Source organism: Nomascus leucogenys, chromosome 11 (assembly GCF_006542625.1).
Source record: "Nomascus leucogenys isolate Asia chromosome 11, Asia_NLE_v1, whole genome shotgun sequence".
NCBI classification, from domain to species: domain Eukaryota; kingdom Metazoa; phylum Chordata; class Mammalia; order Primates; family Hylobatidae; genus Nomascus; species Nomascus leucogenys.
Window position 1 is genome coordinate 109,472,347 of NC_044391.1, and position 20,525 is coordinate 109,492,871.

Below are 20,525 nucleotides of genomic sequence, written 5' to 3' on the forward strand. Positions count from 1 at the left end.
TTGCTTACCATTCTGCCCTAGAGAGAAGTTTCTCCCTGTTCCCAGTGGATCCCAAGTGGGCGATGGGTGGTAAAGACCAGGTGTTTTGTTTCTGTTCTCTATGTGGTTATTCTGAGTTTCTTGCTATCCAGGGTTTCTGTCACTTCTCTCATGCAGTCTGGTATTCTGCCTTAGTTATTATTTTTTCTTCTTCTGTTTTCAGTTCATCTTTTTGTTTTTTTCTACATAGCGATGGGGTTTCCCTATGTTGCCCAGGCTGCCCTTGGACTCCAGAGCTCAACAGATCCACTCACCTTGGCCTCCCAGAGTGCTGGGACTACAGGCATGAACCATCGTGCCTGGCCCAGTTATTTTTGTTAAAGTTTAGTTGTTGATTGTTGTTGTGGCTGTCTTTATGAAAGAGACGAGAGCTAGGGGCTTCTGGTTGGCCATGCTACTGATGTCACTCTTAAAGTACTTATCTTTAAAAGTCCAGTGCTGGAGATTTGTAAGCTACTTATATTTCTGCTCAGAATTCCTAAAGTCTCTCATTTTATTTCTAGATTATACATTCCATTGATAGAGCCCTTATAAATATAACATTAAGAAGTTGAGCATTACTTTTAGGCCAAAGCAATTTACTTTTAAAAAATCTGATTAATTTCAACACAATCAACCAGATGTCAGAAGATTTCAGTGCCCCTGATAGATGCTGACAGGTGAGGAAATTAAAATCAGAGAGGGAAGCAATTAAATCCTGGCAAACATTACTTTAATGAGACAACCAAATCATAAGCTATAGAATATCTTGTATTCTTGATAAGTATCTTAGGGTGCCATGAGAGTGCACTTTAAATTGTATGTGGTATTTGATGATTGGAATGCAGGGCAGTCCATATTTGTCATCTAATTCCTTTGGCCTGATTTAACATTTCAGTTGCTTCTGGGGACAGACTTCTATGTTTAAAACATTGTTTTATTTTAATAAATGTTAGTATAAGTACTCCTTTTACTAATGCCTCTGTTGCCACATGAAACTTATGAAAATGACCAAATTATTATTGGCCTTTTCACAGTGGTTTTGGGATAACCATAGTCAAGGACTGTGAAAAGAGAAACACAGAATGTGTATTTTACGCAACTTCTAATCAAAAGATTTGATAATTACAGCACTAAAACCAGAACCCAGTTCCTCCATCCCCATTTCATTATTCTTTTCAATGTGATTCTCCCTATTCAGAATGAAAATCTGGGACACCAGGGCAAAAGAGGTGTAGTTTATTGACTTAGTGAGAGTTTTTATAAGATACTGTCATATTGCTTATTGGTACTAAAGTGCTTACAAAATACCAAGTATTTTGAGTTAGCTTTACACTGGTTCAATACCACTTAGAATTTTTGTTTGTAATACTAAGATAATCGTCTTAGGGATGGTTACATTTTGTTGTGGGGTGTGGTGGTCAATTCAAAGGACACCATGGCTTGTGAAAAACCCATTGCAGCTGGTCTCTGCACTTTTCATTTCCATGTCATTCCATTTTCTTCTGCTTTTTCTTTACCCCCTGTCGTTTTTCTTGCTTCTCTCTATTATCTTACCTTCATTTACTCCATCCTGTTTTTCTCCAAAATATAGTTGCTTCTGTAAAATTTCTTCTGAGGGTGAGCATATGTTTGAGGGGAGAGAGGATGGATGGTTTAACAAAGGATGCAGATACGTCAAGTTCTGGGTCAGCAGTTAGTTATAAAATACACAGAGGCAGCCAAGGATAACTGGCTTCATTACCAAAAGGCTAGAGTGGGATTTGTCAGTTGTCCCAGATGTCTGCATGGAATTATGGAAAACTCCATTGCATTATGAAATACTTAGGAGCTACTCAGGACACATGCCACTCAATCCACGTGAAGAGGGCTGGTGAACTTCTTAGCTAGAAAGACTTCAGCTTTCCTATTGCTTAAAATGAGACTAATTGGTGAAGGATTTGTATTAGTCCATTCTTAGCTGCTATAAAAAACTGCCAGAGACCACGTAATTTATAAAGAAAGAGGTTTAATTGACTCACAGTTCCACATTGCTGGGGAGGCCTCAGGAAACTTATAATCATGATGAAAGACAAAGGAGGAACAGGCACCCTCTTCACAGGGCGGCAGGAAAGAGTGACTGCCAGCAGGAGAAATGCCAGATGTTTATAAAACTATCAGATCTCGTGAGACTCACTCACTATCATGAGAACAGCATGGGGGAAATTGCCCCCATGATCGGATTACTTCTGCCTGGTATCACCCTTGACTCGTGGGGTTTACAATTCAAGATGACATTTTCGGTGTGGACACAGTCAAACTGTATCAGACTCTTCACAAAACCTCACTGGTACAGACTTGTGTATATGGCTTGTGCTTCAACACTTCGCCCAGGGATGTTGCATCTTGAAACTTTCCTGGTGAGATCTGAGAAAGTGTTTATGGTAACACTGCATCGAACACTCCTTTTGCTTTAGCTTAGTAATGTGTCACCTTCTGGTTAGACCACAGATGTGAAGTCTACTCTTTCTCCTTTCACTTGCTAATAAAGCAGAACTTAGAACTAAGTGTGTGTTAGTGCTTCGACAATTGAATTTTCTGTGCTATGCACTCGGTTCCCCTTTCCTGAAGTTATTTAGTTACCCTCTTCAAATAGCAATTAGGAGGCTACATCATGTAGTAGAAGGGTGCTTACTGATTTTGGTATCAAGATACAGTGTTACATTTTTATCTGCTCCATGTTAACCATGTGATCTTTGAAGTTTGGTTTCTGTATTTGTAAAATTTGGGCAATAAGTTCTAATTGGAATTATAAAGGGGATGGTTTGAGACATAATGATCAATGTGATTTTTCAAGCTATTAAATAAAGCATGATATTAAAAGATGATTAATGCTTTCATTTAGTGGTAGATGACAAGTTTCTTGCAGGGCATCTGATCAATCATGCTCTTTTTTTTTTTTTTTTTTTTTTTTGAAACTTTTATTTTAAGTTCAGGGGTATAGTTGCTGGATCCAGGTTCTTTTCTTAACCTGTTTTGAGTCCTTTATGTAAATGGGACATTTTATCAAAACTTCTTAGAAGTCTTGTATTTCTCAATAAACCTATCCATTCTATTAAAACAAATTTGCTTAGTTCTTAGTCTGGTGGAAACTCCAACTCTCTGAACCCAGGGCATGATTATAGGCCCAAAGTTGAAAATGATGTGTGATTCATCAGCAGGTCTTTCAGCTAAAGCAGTATCTGTTTTGCTTTTTAGGGGCCAAGGAAACATTTGATTTTAAAATCTTAAAAGTTTTTGGGCTGTCTCTTGTTAGATGAGGTCATGTGAGAGTGACATAGATTAGTATTTCGGTGTTTTAAAACTAGGAAACATAAGTCAAAGAGATATTCTCTTGCCTAATGTGCTTATAATGTTATCTTTTGATCATATAAATGTGGATTTATGAGAAGAAATGTTATCACGGCTCTCTATAACCATATACATGGAATAATGGAGAGAAATATTATTTAAAAAGTTTAACTAAGGGCAGCTTTGGCTATGGAGTATATATCATAATCTTCATGTACATATGAAGAAATTGACATTCACGGAGTTTAAATAACTTGCCTAAGGCCATTGGTAAAAGGAAATCTGACTGGCTCAAAATCCTATGTACTTTTCCCATTTCCTCATTTCAATCAAATAGCTGGTTTTATTTTATTTTCTCTCTCCACCAAGCCTTGTGGATTAAGACAATGAGTTGCTGTTTGTCTTTGTCTTTCCCTAGCCTAATAACCTAGGAAAAACTAAAGTAGAAAGGAAGGATTACTGGACCAGCAGGCAGAAACTTTGGCTCCAAATTCATGCCCTGCCAGATACTAAACTGTATAATCTTGGGCAAATTACTTTCCTTTTATGAACTTCAGTTTCTACTTCTGTAAAATGTGGACAATAATATTCATTTTATATGGTTTCTGTGAAGTTAAACATGAGGATGGTGTTAGTTCCCTTCTCATCCTTTCTGTCCCTCTTTGAGCTTCTGTTTCCTCACCTATGAAGTGAGTAGAATCATCGCTTCCTGCTTCTTCATCGGGTTCCTGTGGGGTGAAATAAATGTGAAAATGTTTTGTAAAACAAGAAACCATTATGTAGATATAAGAGGTTATGACTATTAATGAATAAATATAGGTTTGGTGTCTGGAAGTAATTTTTACTTATCTCATTTGCAGATACTAGCATTGCAGTTGGCTGAACCTTGTGTCAACCATCCATTCCAGGAGCCAGCTATCTGAGGTAAGAGAGGAGGCGTGTCTTCATGTTTATGAAATACTAATAGGCATCTGAGCCAGTAATGTTGATTTTAGAAGAAATACAAAGAATAGAAGAAATACAAAGGTACTTTATGAGGAAAAGAACTGAAAAATGGCCAAGACAGTGAACTGACCTCTCTTTTTATTTTTGTATTTTGATTTATTTTTTCCCTTTTAATTCATAGCCCTTAAGGTTTAATACCAAAACCAAAAATCTGGGCCACACAGACGATTCAAATTTAAGTGTCCATAAAATGCAATGGAGTAGAATGTGCTTAACCATTATTTTACTGTATCCTCAACTAGTATGTGGCAGGAGGGCTTTTTACCTGGTTTCCTAACCCTTGATTGAATGCATTTTTCACTACACTATGCTGCCAGTGTTACCTGGCTCTGAAGGGGCCAAATATTTCTGGCTGGGTCAGTCACTCTCTCTTAGCTGCCAAACAAAATCATCTCAAAGAGCTAGAATCCAAAGCCACAACAGGAAAATCCTAAGAACACAGAAAATTGAGTTAGTCTTTTGAAACCTTGCATCCATTGTATCTGAATGCCACTCTCCTGGGGGACCGTTGGGAATGACACCAATCCTTGGCAGAAGAATACATTTGTCTTGAGTTTTCCAAGAAAATGGAGGCCAACCGAGAAAAAACATTTAAAGGAAGCATCATAGTTCCAAAACTTACCAGATGCGATTTTTCTCCTGTAGTTAACCTGCTGAATCTGTACCTCCTAATGAGCTCTACTGTGTTTTATGGAATGTTTCAGAACTTAGCCAAAAAGAGGTGAAGTAGTCGATATGTAGAATAGCAACTTTGTAGAAGATTTGATATCATTATTTAGAGTACTATACACATGTGTTCCGCTGAATATTTTGTTAATTCCTTTGGTATATTATATCTATAACCTTGAACTGCAGCCATGACTTTAGTCGCACAGACCTTTGAGAAGAATAAAATTGGTTAGTATTGCCCCAAATTTGTAGGACTTCGAAAATTTAGAATTGAGAGGAAATTAAGGTGTTAGGTTTACATGATTTTCAAAGCTAATATCATATATGTATAATAAGAACACATGTGCAAACAAGGTAGGTTATGTATGGACTATGAAATTTCTATAATTAAACCAGACATAACAGCCACTTAAGTTATTTAGATTTTCTTCTTATTCCTACAAAAAAAGAACATTGTTTTTATTTTTTTATTATTTATTTATTTTTCAAGTGGAATATAAGCTAGTTTACCCAGGAAGTTTTCTTTTTATTTATTTACTTATTATTTTACTTTAAGTTCTTGGATACATGTGCAGAACATGCAGGTTTGTTACGTAGGTATACATGTGCCATGGTGGTTGCTGCACCTCAACCCATCATCCAGGTTTTAAGCCCCGCAGGCATTAGGTATTTGTCCTAATGCTTTCCCTCCCCTTGCCCTCCACCCCTCAACAGGCCCCGATGTGCGATGTTCCTCTCCCTGTGTGTATGTGTTCTCGTTCAACTCCCACTTCTGAGTGATAACATTCGGTGTTTGGAAGCCATCATTCTCAGCAAACTAACACAGAAAAAGAGAACATTGTTTTTAAAAAAGATAGTAGCAAAAAATGTAAGAATGGCTCCTGTCCACCTTTTATTTCTTTTCTAGTCCACAAAATAACCCTGCAAAAACTTATTTCTAATGTTTTATTTTTATGGACAAATATATCAGAAAAGAATGTACTGTAGATACCTACTATCATAGCTTTTGACAGCTCTGTGAGGCAGAGATCTAACTTGTTCATTTAGAAGCTGCAGTTATCACACTAACCTTCCCTCTGATGCCAATTGTTAAATATTAATGGAATAAGCTTTGAAAAGTAATTAGCTATATCCCCTGTCCCCACAGAAACCCATCTTGAAACTATCAAGAGGAGTTTTAAGCAAGCCCTGAAAGGTTACAAAAATTACTATCAAGAAAGAGGAACTTTCTCTCTTTCTCTTTTTGTTATATTTCGGAGGTGGGGAATGGTAGAGAGGGAATGATACAAACCTCTCAAGTAACCTTTGGGAGGTGGAGAAGTAAATATTCTGGGAGCATGCTGTAGAAATTTAAAATAATCTTGTGGCAATAATTGGTATCAGTGGTAGTAATGAAGAAAGAATAACAGTTTCAATAAATAATTAGACTTGACAGTAAATGTGTCAACAGGTACCCATTTAATGAGTGTAATCATTGTTTTTCTCTGCTCTCGACGTTGATCCACTGACTGCGGTGTGTTCTCTGTCCCATTTCCAAACCAAATCTATTTAAAGCTGCACTCCATGGAATCTGAAACAGTATACCCTGTTTACTATTTAGAGCTGATACCTAATGTTCTTTAATAGGCAAGATCTGTACTTGAACGAGAACAGGCTTCTGGCCTCTTGTAGACGGTTGATTATCCCTGTTTTCCACAGGGTGATTCATTAGCAAGAATGAAGAATACCCAATTAAATCTCATGGACTTGTCTATATTGCCAGAGTGAATTGCTTATTATAATTTGATGGAAACAGTCCTAGTCTGCTTTAAATAAAATTAATCAGTTACCGTTTTTTGAAGTGGAGGTAGAAGCAGTAGTTATCAGTGAAATTATCTCTGTAATAACCTGAATAGAATCACATTGTTTTTGGGAGCAAAGCAGTATGTTGTATGTTATGTGCACCAGAAGCCATGAGAATCCTTTTCTAATCCCAGCTGTAATGTCACCTGGCTGTGTCACCTAGGCAAGTCACCTTCCCTCTATGAGGTCTGTTTCATCATCTAATGACAAAGTTGGACCAGTTGATCATGGCATTACTTCTGGTTAAATGTTCTCTTATATATGATTTTATTTCCTAGCTAGTCCCTTCTCTTTCCTGGTGCCATGTTTCCAAAATCATAGGACAGTGTCCGATGACTCTACTGCACAGCCAGTGTGGGAAAGTAGTTATTTTTCTGCTTAGCTTTTGCTTCTTTTACATACCAGACATGCAGTTAGTGACTTTTATTATGTATACTATAAGAATGAGCATTTATACACTGGTAGCGGTAGTCCCTTACTCCAGCAACTTGCAATTCCTTGTTAAGGAAGAAAAGCTGTCTTCCTCCACGTTTCTTTACTCTGTGACGTTGTTCCCTGATCTGGGTCTTATGAGATGATCTGGTAAACTCCCCCTCTATTAAGACTGTTAGGAAGAGGTGGATGCTTCTTCCATTATTTGATTTTTCCAGAGCAAATCATTGGATCTGTAAAGGAGATCAGAATGTCAAAGCCAGAGGGGACTTTACCAAGTAATCTAAACAAATTATTTCATTTCACAGCTGGAGACTTTAACGTCTGGGAGGCAATCTGATTTGTCTAAAGTGTTTTTGACTGGTCTTGGACTAGAATTCTTCTGACTCCATAGTTGTATCTTTAAGTAGAGAACTCTTTTTCTATAAACTATCCTTTCACTTCCTAGTTCTTAAAAGGCCATTATCTTCCAGGCAAAACCAATTTCATTTTCAGCATGGGGATGTGAGATGTCCTTAAAACATAAATGGACTCCAGGTATCTTCATTAATTTCATGAAGACGTGGCACAGAGGGTTCTGGCTACCTTCTGCTCTCCGTGTTTATTAAAAGACTGTGGATTCCCTTGCAGTTCTTCCTGTAAGAGGTTGTTTGATGCTGACATCATCACTCTCCTCCACCCGCCTCCTGCCCTTTTCTGAACCAGTGAATTATAGGAATCTGAGAATGAGCTCCTGTTTACAGCACATTATTGGGGAACATTAAAAAAAAAGAAGACAGATGAGGGACTTAATAAGCAAGAGGATAGAAGAATAATAGCCAACACAATGAAGTCTAGTTCAAGGCCTGCAATTCCCAATTGTTGGGCTACACAGCATTCATAGCAGTGTCTCTCACCCTTTCAGACCCTTCTCTCTTATATCAGACCCTTCTGCCTTATTCTTGTGGGAATGGGCTAGGACTGAGAAACAGCTAGTATAATCATTGCCAAAATGAAACTCACATGTACATGGGGCCTTCCAGGTCTGGAGAAGAGTGTAGTAATTGTTACCCATCCGATAGAAGGTACTTAGAGACCACTGGACCTACACGCTTACCTTGAACCTCACAGTACAGAGGTTCGTAGAGTAGAAATCAGTTGACTGAGTCTGAGGTTCAAATCCTGGCTCTAATTAATTTGCTATGAATTTAGTGAATGCCTAACTTTCCTCTGAGCTGCACTTTCTCCATCTGTGAGATGGGAGGAGGAGGGTGGCATAGATGATGTCAAAGGAACCCTCTGATTTTCACGAGCCTCAGATTTGCCCAAGGACCCGTAGCGAATTTGCAGCCAAGCGAGGCCTTGAATTCAGAGCCCATTTTTCTGGTTTGAGATGGTCATCATTATAAGTTCCACTACCTATACTTTCTAAACAGTATGTTTGCAACTTTCAGCCTTATTTTGTTAAATCTCCTTTTTCTCTTTTATTTGACAGTCCCTTTCTGTCCAGAGACCTGCCTAAAGTAGCAATTCTTTTTTTTTTTTGGAGACGGAGTCTTGCTCTGTCACCCAGGCTGGAGTGCAGTGGCATGATCTTGGTTCACTGCAGCCTCCGCCTTCCAGGTTTAAGCAGTTCTCCTGTCTCAGCCTCCCAAGTAGCTGGGACTACAGGTGCACACCCCCACGCCCAGCTAATTTTTTTTTTTTCTTGTTTTTTTAAGTAGAGATGGGGTTTCGCCATATTGTTCAGGCTGGTCTCGAACTCCTGACCTCAGGAGTCCACCCACCTTGGTCTACCAACGTGCTGGGATTACAGGTATGAGCCACCGTGCCTGGCCTAAAGTAGTAGTTCTTAATATACGTGTGTGTATGTGCATGCCTACGTGCATACACATGATCCTGTGTTTGGGGCAGATGTGAGGATTATGGAATTTTCAGAAACTCAGATGAATTTATGAAATAGTTGGAAAATGCAGAACTTCAGAAAATGCTATCAACAAGTTTAGGAGGTTTGTAGATGCTCTGAAGGCCATCCATAAGTTAAACAAAAGTTTTCATTCTATGTGGGAAGTATGAGATCACATTTGAGTGGCATACATTTCCTTTTGCTGTTGGATTTTCCCGTAGTCACCTATTGTTATACTCTGAGCGTTAGGCTCGTTTTGTAGCATGACTCTTGGCGTGTATGTATCTCAAACTATTGAGTGATATTTTAGTATCGAAACTCTTATTCTACTTCATTCATTCACTCATGCATTCAAATTCAATTTTAATCCAGAATTTGCTAAATGCTAGACATCTCAATACATTATTGTATATAATCCTATAAAATAGAAAATTGGTAGGTGCTCAGAGAGGTTGAGTAATTTGCCCAAAGTTTTACAGCTAATAAATATAAAATCTGGATTTAAATCCGGATTTACTCCAAAATATGCGAATACCTCCAGAGATAACATTGAAGACAAATAGAGACAATGATGCAAGTTCATAAACCATGGAAATTTCTGGTAGAAAATGGTAGATGGGCCCCAGAGGAATACAGAGAATGTGTACTATGGGATTTTAGGAAGGGACAAGATCATACATTATGAATTACTTCATATCATAATTCATTAACTACATGTTTATCTGGCTCCTTAAGAAAGAATAAAAAAAGTTAGATAATCATATGAAACACATTATGCATAACTCAGTTTTTTTCTTGTTCTTCAAACTTCTGTCAGGTTAGTGTTCTCAATATCTTTATTTGATAAGTGAGATGAGGAGATGAAGAGTAGTTAGGGTCATAGTGCCCTGATCATACTGAGTTTTCAACTAAATTAGAATTTCAGTGCTTTGGGTCATCTATTTTGTTCCCCTCACCCTGACCCACCCCCCATTATATTGAGCATTAGACTTTTAACAGAGATAACTTCTGACCATGCACAAATCAGCACAAATGCAGATGTGAGCAGCTAGAATTTGGATGCTGCCAAGTTGTAATGACTGCCACATGTGTGAAGCTAAAACTTAGCACCTGATGACCCACTGTGAGTGTGTCGGGGGGCCAGAAGAGTGAAAGGCAGTGTCAGAGATGGAAGAGGCCTCAGAGTTTGTCAATGGCAGTACCTTCACCTTGCAGATGCAGAAATGGAGGTGGTTAGAAGGGGTAAGACTCACTAAAATTCACACAGCAGGTTAATGACTCCCTGAGAAAAATGGCAAAATAAGAACGAGGCTTTATACCAGCAATCTACAGTAGTATCTACTTTTATTTCCTACCTTTCTGTTGGCATATACTCATACTGATAGGCTTGACAGGCAGATAAACCTGTATTTGAAGGTCAGCAGGATTAGTTGTGTGGCCTTGGATAAGTTACTTGATTTACTTGGGTCTCAGGTTTGTTGTCTGTAATAGAAACCATCCCCCCACCTTTTTTTTTTTTTTTTTTTTTGAGATGGAGTTTTGCTGTTATTGCTCAGGCTGGAGTGCAACGGCATGACCTTGGCTCACTGCAACCTCTGCCTCCTGGGTTCAAGCGATTCTCCTGCTTCAGCCTCTGTAGTAGCTGGGATTACAGGCATGAGCCACCACACCCGGCTAATTTTTTGTATTTTTAGTAGAGACGAGGTTTCACCATGTTGGCCAGGCTGGTCTCTAACTCCTGACCTCAGGTGATCCATCTGCCTTGGCCTCCCAAAGTGCCGGGATTACAGGTGTGAGCCACCATGCCTGGCCAAAACCATACCTTTTTGATAGGACTATACCAGTGTGCTGTTCAATATACAAAAATATTATCACCCATCTGATTAATGATCCTTATCACAGCCCAATGAGACAGGCACAGATGTCCTGCTTTTCAAGATTCTATTTCCTAACTTCACCTTGACAGTTGTGAGGCTCTTGCTTCCCAAAGTTTGGTCTGAGGACCAGAAGCATCAGCATTACCTGGGAGCTCGTTAGAAATGCAAATCTCAGATCATACTCTAGAACTTCTGAATGAGAATCTCTATTTTAACAAGATCCCCAGGTAGTTCATATGCTCATTAGTGTTTGAGAAACATTCGCTTAGGCCCTCGCCCTATTTCAAGGCTATTGCCGTGGTGTGCTGACAATGGCTGGCATGCTGCCAGCATTCTTGGGGCATGCTGTACTATGCCTTGAGATAGTGGGGTCCGGGGGGGGCAGGGATGCTGTGAAGTCACTCCTTGGGAATAATGGAAGACTGGGTTGAAGGGATCCAGCAGGCTTTATCTTTTTAACACCCTTCATTTCCTTAGAAGTTACTATTCAGAAGGGGTCAAACTGGGATTGGATTCTAAGTCTTTCTGATCCAAAGTCCATGTTCTTTTCATTAAATCACGATGTCTCAGTCAAGAGGAATGCTGGGTTGTGGGTGATAACTGTTCATTCCCTGTAGTGTGAATATTTCCACACTGGCTGCTTTACCCTATTACTCAATTCCTAGAGGAGAAGAATTTTTTTTAAAAAATTTAAAAAGCCTGAGTTGAAAGCCAGGATCCTGCAGCTTAATCAGTTATTTTTGCTTTTTAATGAGGGTGACTATTGTGAAATAAGTAATTATTAATTACTCAAAACTAATGAAATATTTTAGTTTCCTTGCTAAAAAAACATATGGACGCTAAAAGAAAGCATATGGGTGCTTTTTGGGAAGCATATTGGTGAATGGACAAATTACAGTGGTGCCAACATGCCTTTGCTGTCTGGCTAGGGCCATCAAAACGTGTGCTGGCATCTGAGTCCTCGTGTGTTTAAAGGGATTTTTTAAAATTCCCATTTGATAAGAGCCTGGGGTTGCCTCTGGAGTTACACAGCGCTGTCTCATCAATGTTTCTGCCATGCTTTCACTCAGATCTTACTGGCTGAGTATAAACTCGGTATCAGCCTTTGCTGTAAGTAGCTTCTGTGGCTCTTTCTTTCCAGATGCCTCCTATCCGCTGCAGTAGGTTCAATGGGCCTGCCCCACAGATGGCAGGTATTTTTTTTTTTTTTTTTTTTATTATACTTTAGGTTTTAGGGTACATGTGCACAATGTGCAGGTTTGTTACATATGTATCCATGTGCCATGTTGATTTCCTGCACCCATTAACTCGTCATTTAGCATTAGGTATATCTCCTAATGCTGTCCCTCCCCACTCCCCCAACCCCACAACAGTCCCCGGAGTGTGATGTTCCCCTTCCTGTGTCCATGAGTTCTCATTGTTCAATTCCCACCTATGAGTGAGAACATGCGGTGTTTGGTTTTTTGTCCTTGCGATAGTTTACTGAGAATGATGTTTTCCAGTTTCATCCATGTCCCTACAAAGGACACGAACTCATCATTTTTTATGGCTGCATAGTATTCCATGGTGTATATGTGCCACATTTTCTTAATCCAGTCTATCGTTGTTGGACATTTGGGTTGGTTCCAACTCTTTGCTATTGTGAATAGTGCCTCAGTAAACATACGTGTGCATGTGTCTTTATAGCAGCATGATTTATAGTACTTTGGGTATATACCCAGTAATGGGATGGCTGGGTCAAATGGGATTTCTAGTTCTAGATCCCTGAGGAATCGCCACACTGACTTCCACAATGGTTGAACTAGTTTACAGTCCCACCAACAGTGTCAAAGTGTTCCTATTTCTCCACATCCTCTCCAGCACCTGTTGTTTCCTGATTTTTTAATGATGGCCATTCTAACTGGTGTGAGATGGTATCTCACTGTGGTTTTGATTTGCATTTCTCTGATGGCCAATGATGATGAGCATTTCTTCATGTGTTTTTTGGCTGCATAAATGTCTTCTTTTGAGAAGTGTCTGTTCATGTCCTTTTCCCACTTTTTGATGGGGCTGTTTGTTTTTTTCTTGTAAATTTGTTTGAGTTCATTGTAGATTCTGGATATTAGCCCTTTGACAGATGAGTAGGTTGCAAAAATTTTCTCCCATTCCATAGGTTGCCTGTTCACTCCGATGGTAGTTTCTTTTGCTGTGCAGAAGCTCTTTAGTTTAATTAGATCCCATTTGTCAATTTTGGCTTTCGTTGCCATTGCTTTTGGTGTTTTAGACATGAAGTCCTTGCCCACGCCTATGTCCTGAATGGTATTGCCTAGGTTTTCTTGTAGGATTTTAATGGTTTTAGGTCTAACATTTAAGTCTTTAATCCATCTTGATTTAATTTTTGTATAAGGTGTAAGGAAGGGATCCAGTTGCAGCTTTCTACATATGGCTAGCCAGTTTTCCCAGCACCATTTATTAAATAGGGAATCCTTTCCCCATTTCTTGTTTTTGTCAGGTTTGTCAAAGATCAGATAGTTGTAGCTATGCGGCATCATTTCTGAGGGCTCTGTTCTGTTCCATTGATCTATGTCTCTGTTGTGGTACCAGTACCATGCTGTTTTGGTTACTGTAGCCTTGTAGTATAGTTTGAAGTCAGGTAGCGTGTTGCCTCCAGCTTTGTTCTTTTGGCTTAGGATTGACTTGGCGATGCGGGCTCTTTTTTGGTTCCATATGAACTTTAAAGTAGTTTTTTTTCCAATTCTGTGAAGAAAGTCATTGGTAGCTTGATGGGGATGGCATTGAATCTATAAATTACCTTGGGCAGTATGGCCATTTTCGTGATATTGATCCTCTGTTGGAGTTTACTAGAGGTCCACTCCAGACCCTGTTTGGCTGGGTGTCAGCAGCAGTGGCTGCAGAACAGCGGATTTTTGTGAGACCACAAATTCAGCTGTCTGATAGTTCCTCTGGAAGTTTTGTCTCAGAGGAGTACCCAGCCGAGTGAGGTGTCAGTCTGTCCCTACTCGGGGGGTGCCTCCCAGTTAGGCTGCTCAGGGGTGAGGGACCCACTTTAGGGGGCAGTCTGTCCGTTCTCAGATCTCCAGCTGCGTGCTGGGAGAAGCACTGCTCTCTTCAAAGCTGTCAGTCAGACAGGGACATTTAGGTCTGTGGAGGTTCCTGCTGACTTTTTGTTTGTCTGTGCCCTGTCCCCAGAGGTGGAGCCTACAGAGGCAGGCAGGCCTCCTTGAGCTGTGGTGGGCTCCACCCAGTTCGAGCTTCCTGGCTGCTTTGTTTACCTAAGCAAGCCTGGGCAATGGCGGGCGCCCCTCCCCCAGCCTCGCCGCAGCCTTGCAGCTTGATCTCAGACTGCTGTGCTAGCAATCAGCGAGACTCCGTGGGCATAGGACCCTCCGAGCCAGGTGCGGGACACAATCTCCTAGTGTGCCGTTTTCCAGGCCCGTTGGAAAAGCGCAGTATTAGGGTGGGACTGACCCGATATTCCAGGTGCCGTCTGTTACCCCTTTCTTTGACTAGGAAAGGCAACTCCCTGACCCCTTTCGCTTCCCGAGTGAGGCAATGCCTCGCCCTGCTTCGGCTCGCGCACAGTGCGCTTCATCGACTGTCCTGCACCCACTGTTTGGCACTCCCTAGTGAGATGAAACCGATACCTCAAACAGAAATGCAGAAATCACCTGTCTTCTGTGTCTCTCAGGCTGGGAGCTGTGGACCGGAGCTGTTCCTGTTCGGCCATCTTGGCTCCACCCCCAGATGGTAGGTATTGAGATTCTGTCTATACAACATTTTACCACAGTGGTAAAATCAGTAGCCAAAAAGGTGGCAGCACTGAGACCTGTTTGCTCCATCAGGTACTCTGTATGAGGCCCTTGGCCAGCTGTTGAATTGCTGCACTGCAGATTTCTTACTTGTAAAACTGGAATGATAATACCAGTGGTCCTGAGCTCACAAGCATGGTTGTTCATCCAATTTGCAGTCCATGCCCTTTGCTCTTCTTCTCCTTTCCTTTATGCCTCTTCTCCTTTGCTGCATGTTCAGCTGGTCTAGTAAAGAGCTTGATGGATGTGGAGGTGGCTGAAACCATTTTGCTTGCTCTGGGGATTGCACATTTCTAGGCTTGTCAGAGGCAGGCAACATGGCATGTTTTAGAAGATATTTGGCTGAGCATCTACGAACTGTGGCTCTCAGACCAACGTGACTTAGTAATCATTCACTCAACACCTACAAGAAAGGTAGCTTGCTAAGAAATTGAAGGAGGGAGTTGGCAGGTCTGTGGAGGTGAGTTTGATTCAGGGCCAGTCAAGACTTGGTGTGATGTGTGAGCTCAGTAATTATACTTTGAGAGAGAGAGAATTTGGAAAACTGTTTCCTACTGGAGGTTTCTTATAGAACTAGGGACAAGAGTTGGCTTTGAAAGATTATTAATTGGACTTTGATAAGATATTACAAGGATTTGAAGAGTAAGTCTCTGGCAGGCAAAAACCAGCTTGCAGCAGGACTCGGAAGCAGGTAAATATCAGGCATGTCTGAAGAACTGGGCATCAATCATAGACATGTGTAGTTGAGAGAAATTACTTCCTTTTGGTGAACCCTAGACTCTATCTGCAAAATGTGAGCTTTGAACAAGAGAGTTCTTAAGAAGCCTCAAGAACTCTAGCTGAAATTCTACAAAGTCTCTTATCACACAGCCAGGTTATCTACTTAGCAAAATCCTGGCACTAGAATAGCAGCAATGGAGCAAGGCCTGGGACCCAGGTGTCCTGTCCCTATTTTATTTTCTTCTTACTATCCACAGAGCAGTATGATGAAGATAGGTAGAGTGGGCATTATTATTCTAGTTTTTAACGTATGAAACATAGGATGTTAAGGGAATCTAAGACATAAAACAAATAAGAGATTTAACTATCCCAGATATTGATCACCCTTCCACCACAGAGGGCCAGCTCTTATAAAATGCACCCCCTTCCATTTTGCCTGTGTGGGCCTTGCTTTCCTGCCTGAGAAACCAGCACGTACCCCTTTTCCCATGCATGGGCCTTGCTTTCCTGCCTGCGAAACCAGCACGTACCCCTTTTCCCATGCAAGTCATCCCTGTCCGCTCCTTGGCTCTGGAATTCAGCCTTAGCAATGGACTTTGTTTTATAATTAAACTTTATTTTGTATTGCCATCTTTCCATGTGTCCACCCCCATCTCATCCCTCATACATATTTTAAAGGCTTTGAATTTAAGGATTACTTTCTGCTTCTCTGAGTTCCCTGTAGCTCCTGGCACAGGGCCCCAGACATAGTGCTCAGTAGAGAAGCAAATGACTATGTTCTCCATTAGTTTTTCTCTCTGCCTATTGCTTGTTTCTGAGATGGATATGAGACTTATAGGCTTAAAGAATTTCCAAACTGGAAAGGAAGTTAAAACCTATCTAGTCCAGCTCCCCCACCCCAGGGAAGAAATGACTTACTTAAATTTGCCTGCATAGTTAGTGGCAGTTCTGCAAATCGTGCCCACATCTCACCAAGCATTGGAGAGATGGTTGGCACTTGAGTCTCTTCTTAGGACTCTACAGGCTCTGTCTGGAGTCCTTGTTTCTATGAAGACCACTAAGAATAAAGGTGATACAGGTGCTGCTGCTGCTATATTAAACAGACGGAAAGAAGTAGACATTCATTGCATGTCTGTTATGTGACAGGCCTTGTGACAGGTGTTTTCACACAGTTTGGCTTGGTCAGTCATCAAAAGCTAGAATTCCCATTCCTCCATGAGGGAGACAGATTGTTTCTAAATAGGACATTTAGCAGAAGCCCTTTCCTGTAAGCTCTGAAAGGCACTCGGTAGTGGATAGATGCTTCCCTCCTAGAACACAGATAAAGGGCTCTGCAGAGTAGCATGCATGACTCTTCTAAGGGATATGGATTGTAGAGACTGTGAAAATAGACAGAAGTTGTGATCAAAATTGGCATTGGGGGACTTGTGGTCACCCGAGTGTACCAGGAGACTGAACTCTTCCACTCTCCTTTCGACACATACATCTGAGTCTTTGGAGAGCTGCAACGTGGATGCCTCCTTCTTGAGTGTCTGTAGCATTGGCTTTTACTTGCACTTATTACATGTTACTCCTGCCTCTTCCCTAGCTAGCCTCGACCTCAATGTGTATTATTTTCTCCCCCCTTGTCATTTTTCCTCTATTACTTTTGCTTCTTCCCCTTCCTCCTTCTCCTGAGTTAACCTTGGGTGGCCTCAGGTCTTAAGGCCCTGGGATGGCAGAGTCTTCTGTATTGGACTGTGAAGATTCTGGCAGGGAAGACAATACACAAATCTGTTAAATACACAATAAAAATAGCTTATGATCTATGGGACTTGGTATTAAGCAAGACGATATTAACGAGATTTGATTGCTGTTCTGAAATGTGGCAGCTGCGCACACATATTGGCTGCTTTTCCTCCCCACCTTTGGCAGCTTGTGAGCGGTGTTGCCATGACACTCCTTGGGCTCTGTTTAGATCAGCTATTTTCTGAAGGAGTCACTGACCTTCCCCACAATAGAAGCTGTTGATGTGGTCACATCAGTGCCTCTTCAGGAGCTGTGTGACTGGTGAGCCCCCAGTTGCCACTTGGAAATTGTTGGAAACTGTAGATGAGGCACAGACATTGAATGTTTAGGAGCAAGAAGGGCTTGTGAATATCCCGTACTCTCATTTGATGTGTGAGGAGAGTGAGGTGCATTGTGTGGAGGTGACTTGCTCAAGGCCACAGAGTGCATAGAGAGAAGGCTGGGAGAGGAGGTCAGGTCTTGTTTCCCTGCTTGGTGATGTTCCAGCTGTGCGGCACTGAGCCCTGCCTGAGCGGGCTCTTCAGCCCTGAAAGCTGCAGAGGGATGGGCTGGTGACACTGCTGTGCCTAGAAGGGGGCAGAGAAGGTGAAGACACGGAGAGTAACTCAGTGCAGAGGCAGGGTCGGGAAAGTGAAGGGGAGTAAGAAGCCCAGAGTAAATGGCCAAGGTGCCACTAAGCATGTCCATCCACAGAAACTTTTCTGGGGGAGAATGTTTCTTATCAGATTCCGCAGATGGGTTCCTTGAGAAGTGAGTGCTTAAAGGGGCTGGGAAAAATAATCATAATGCCGTGTTCTCACTGCTCTGAACCCTTTTCTGGCCTCACGTAAGACCTCACCTAAAACTTCCACAAGAGCCGTTCACTGTCAGTACCATGCTTTTTTTGGAGTACTTTATAATGTCAAGTATTTTTCCAATAGTTTATATGTGAAATGTGGTCTCCGCCACAAGATTACAGGGTCCTCAGGAGCAGAAATTGTGACTTAAATGGGTCTTTCTCCCTTCCACTTTTTATTTTTTCCCTGCCTTTTAATCAGGCACCTGGAAGAGATCTAAACACAGGATGAGCATCTAGTAAGTTTTTGTTGAGTTGAACTTAGTTGGATTCAGATGACTTCTAAAAAATGTTTACTAATTGCTGGTGAAAATAAATGATGATTTTGTGGAAAAATGTTCTCACCAAATTAGATTTTGTTAAGAATTCTTATGTATGATTATTTTTCATAAACCCAATACACTGTCTATTATCATCCTCATTTTACAATGAAGAAAAAAATTCAATCGACTGCTCAAATTTACCTCTAGGAAGAAGTGATGGAGATTTGATTTGCATTTAGATCTTTTGTCTTCAAATATTGTAATGTTACTTCTACTTTCCCCCACTACATACCGAAGAGGTCTTACTTCATTGACAGTGGTTCAGCCTTCTGCTGAGGAGTCTTCAGTCTTTTTATGTTATAACCTACCTCCTTACGAGTTTGGGAAAAGAATTACGGGGCCTCAGGTTTAAATGCTGTTATGCTTTGGGTAACACTTTAGCTGATTTGTTTTCAGTAAAGCCAGAAGGAAAATACTGCATTTCTGTCTTCTTTTATTTCCTTAATTTGAAATAAGCCTTGAACTAGTTTGTAAGACTCCTTTAACTTTTAACAAATTTAGGCACATATGTAATGTAAAGAAAAAGGCACTCTGCCCTAAATGAATTGACTAATTAAGCTGAGAACAAAACTAGACCACTGTTTTTTTTTTTTTTTTTGGTTTCAAAAAAGGGATGCAAGAATTTTTAAATGCTACAACTAAAACCCAGATTTTGTCTGATATTGATGTTCTGTAGGTTTTCTCAGTGTTTGCCATATTCATTAGATGATATTCATTATACTTTCCTAACTTTTATAGGATTTAGATGAGGTTTGTTGATAACATTCTACATTCTTTCTGAAAAAAAAAAAAAAAAAAAAAAAAAAAACACACACACATACACACAAATGCCAAGCAGTCTTCTTTTTTTAATGTATATTCTCAGGAAGAACACCATTGACTAATTTAAATTTCAGTACGGAGGCACAGCTGATCTGTAGTGAATGTAACATCTTGTTAAATACAGGTTTCATGCTTCTTTTTTGTACCTTTCCAGGCTTTTAAGGAGGAAAATAATTTGAATAATAATAGCATAATGTCCAGAGGGAAAGTTGAATATGTAAGACAAAGATGCATGTGGGCCTATTTCTGTACTTCATATGCATGTCTCTGTGTGTTGGCTTTATGGTTTTTAAAACAAAGTTTTCTGTATTTTCAATATATATAATAACTTTGGAATTACCGAAGAAAAGTTGATATTGAAACTTGGGTTTTTAGTGGGGAGGAATGGATGTTTTATCTTTTCTTTTACAGTTTTAGGCAAAGCGAAACTTTAGAAAATTATATTATTTGAAGTTAGATGGAAACCAAACACTATCTTTATAGTTTCTTTCAGAAGAAACTTTGTCTTAGGAATCTGGGCACTTTGTAAACTTTCTAAATTTCTTCAGCCCTCATTGATACCCACACTTTGCTTAATTCAATTGAATCGGTTTACAGTGAACAATGTCCCTGGGAACATTAATCAGTGAACACACACACACACACACACACACAGAGAGAGAGAGAGAGAGAGAGGACAAAAAGGAAATAAAAGCATCACTTTGTACCTTCCTCAATTCAAACCTGTTTGCTTTCTGTAGAATTTCAGATATATGTGTCTGTTTCTTCCAGTAGATTGGGAGCACCCTGGAGACAGAAGAGACATATGTATATATATATTTTTTTGTTTTTCTTTTTTTTTTTAGACAGAGTCTCACTCTGTCACTAGGCTAGAGTGCAGTGGCGTGATCTTGGCTCACTGCAACCTCCACCTCCTAGGTTCAAGCGATTCTCCTGCCTCAGCCTCCCGAGTAGCTGGGCCTACAGGCACCCACCACCACACCTGGCTAATTTTTGTATTTTTAGTAAAGACAGGGTTTCACCATATTGGCCATGCTGGTCTCGAACTCCTGACCTTGTGATCTACCCGCCTCAGCCTCCCAAAGTGCTGGGATTACAGGCGTGAGCCACCGCGCCTGGCTAGAAGAGACATTTTGTGTATGATCGTCATAATGATTTTGTGAACTCAGG

General features: G+C 40.5%; 1 protein-coding gene across 3 annotated transcripts in view; it reads left to right on the forward strand.

Annotated features, from left to right (window-relative positions):
• Positions 1-20,525, forward strand: part of LPP (LIM domain containing preferred translocation partner in lipoma) — a 715,816-nt gene that overhangs the window by 183,764 nt on the left and 511,527 nt on the right. For 2 of the 3 annotated variants that reach the window (XM_030822968.1, XM_030822969.1), the window contains exon 3: positions 4,209-4,272. The gene's annotated coding sequence lies outside the window, so the exon portion shown is untranslated. The other variant, XM_030822971.1, reaches the window with a different exon arrangement.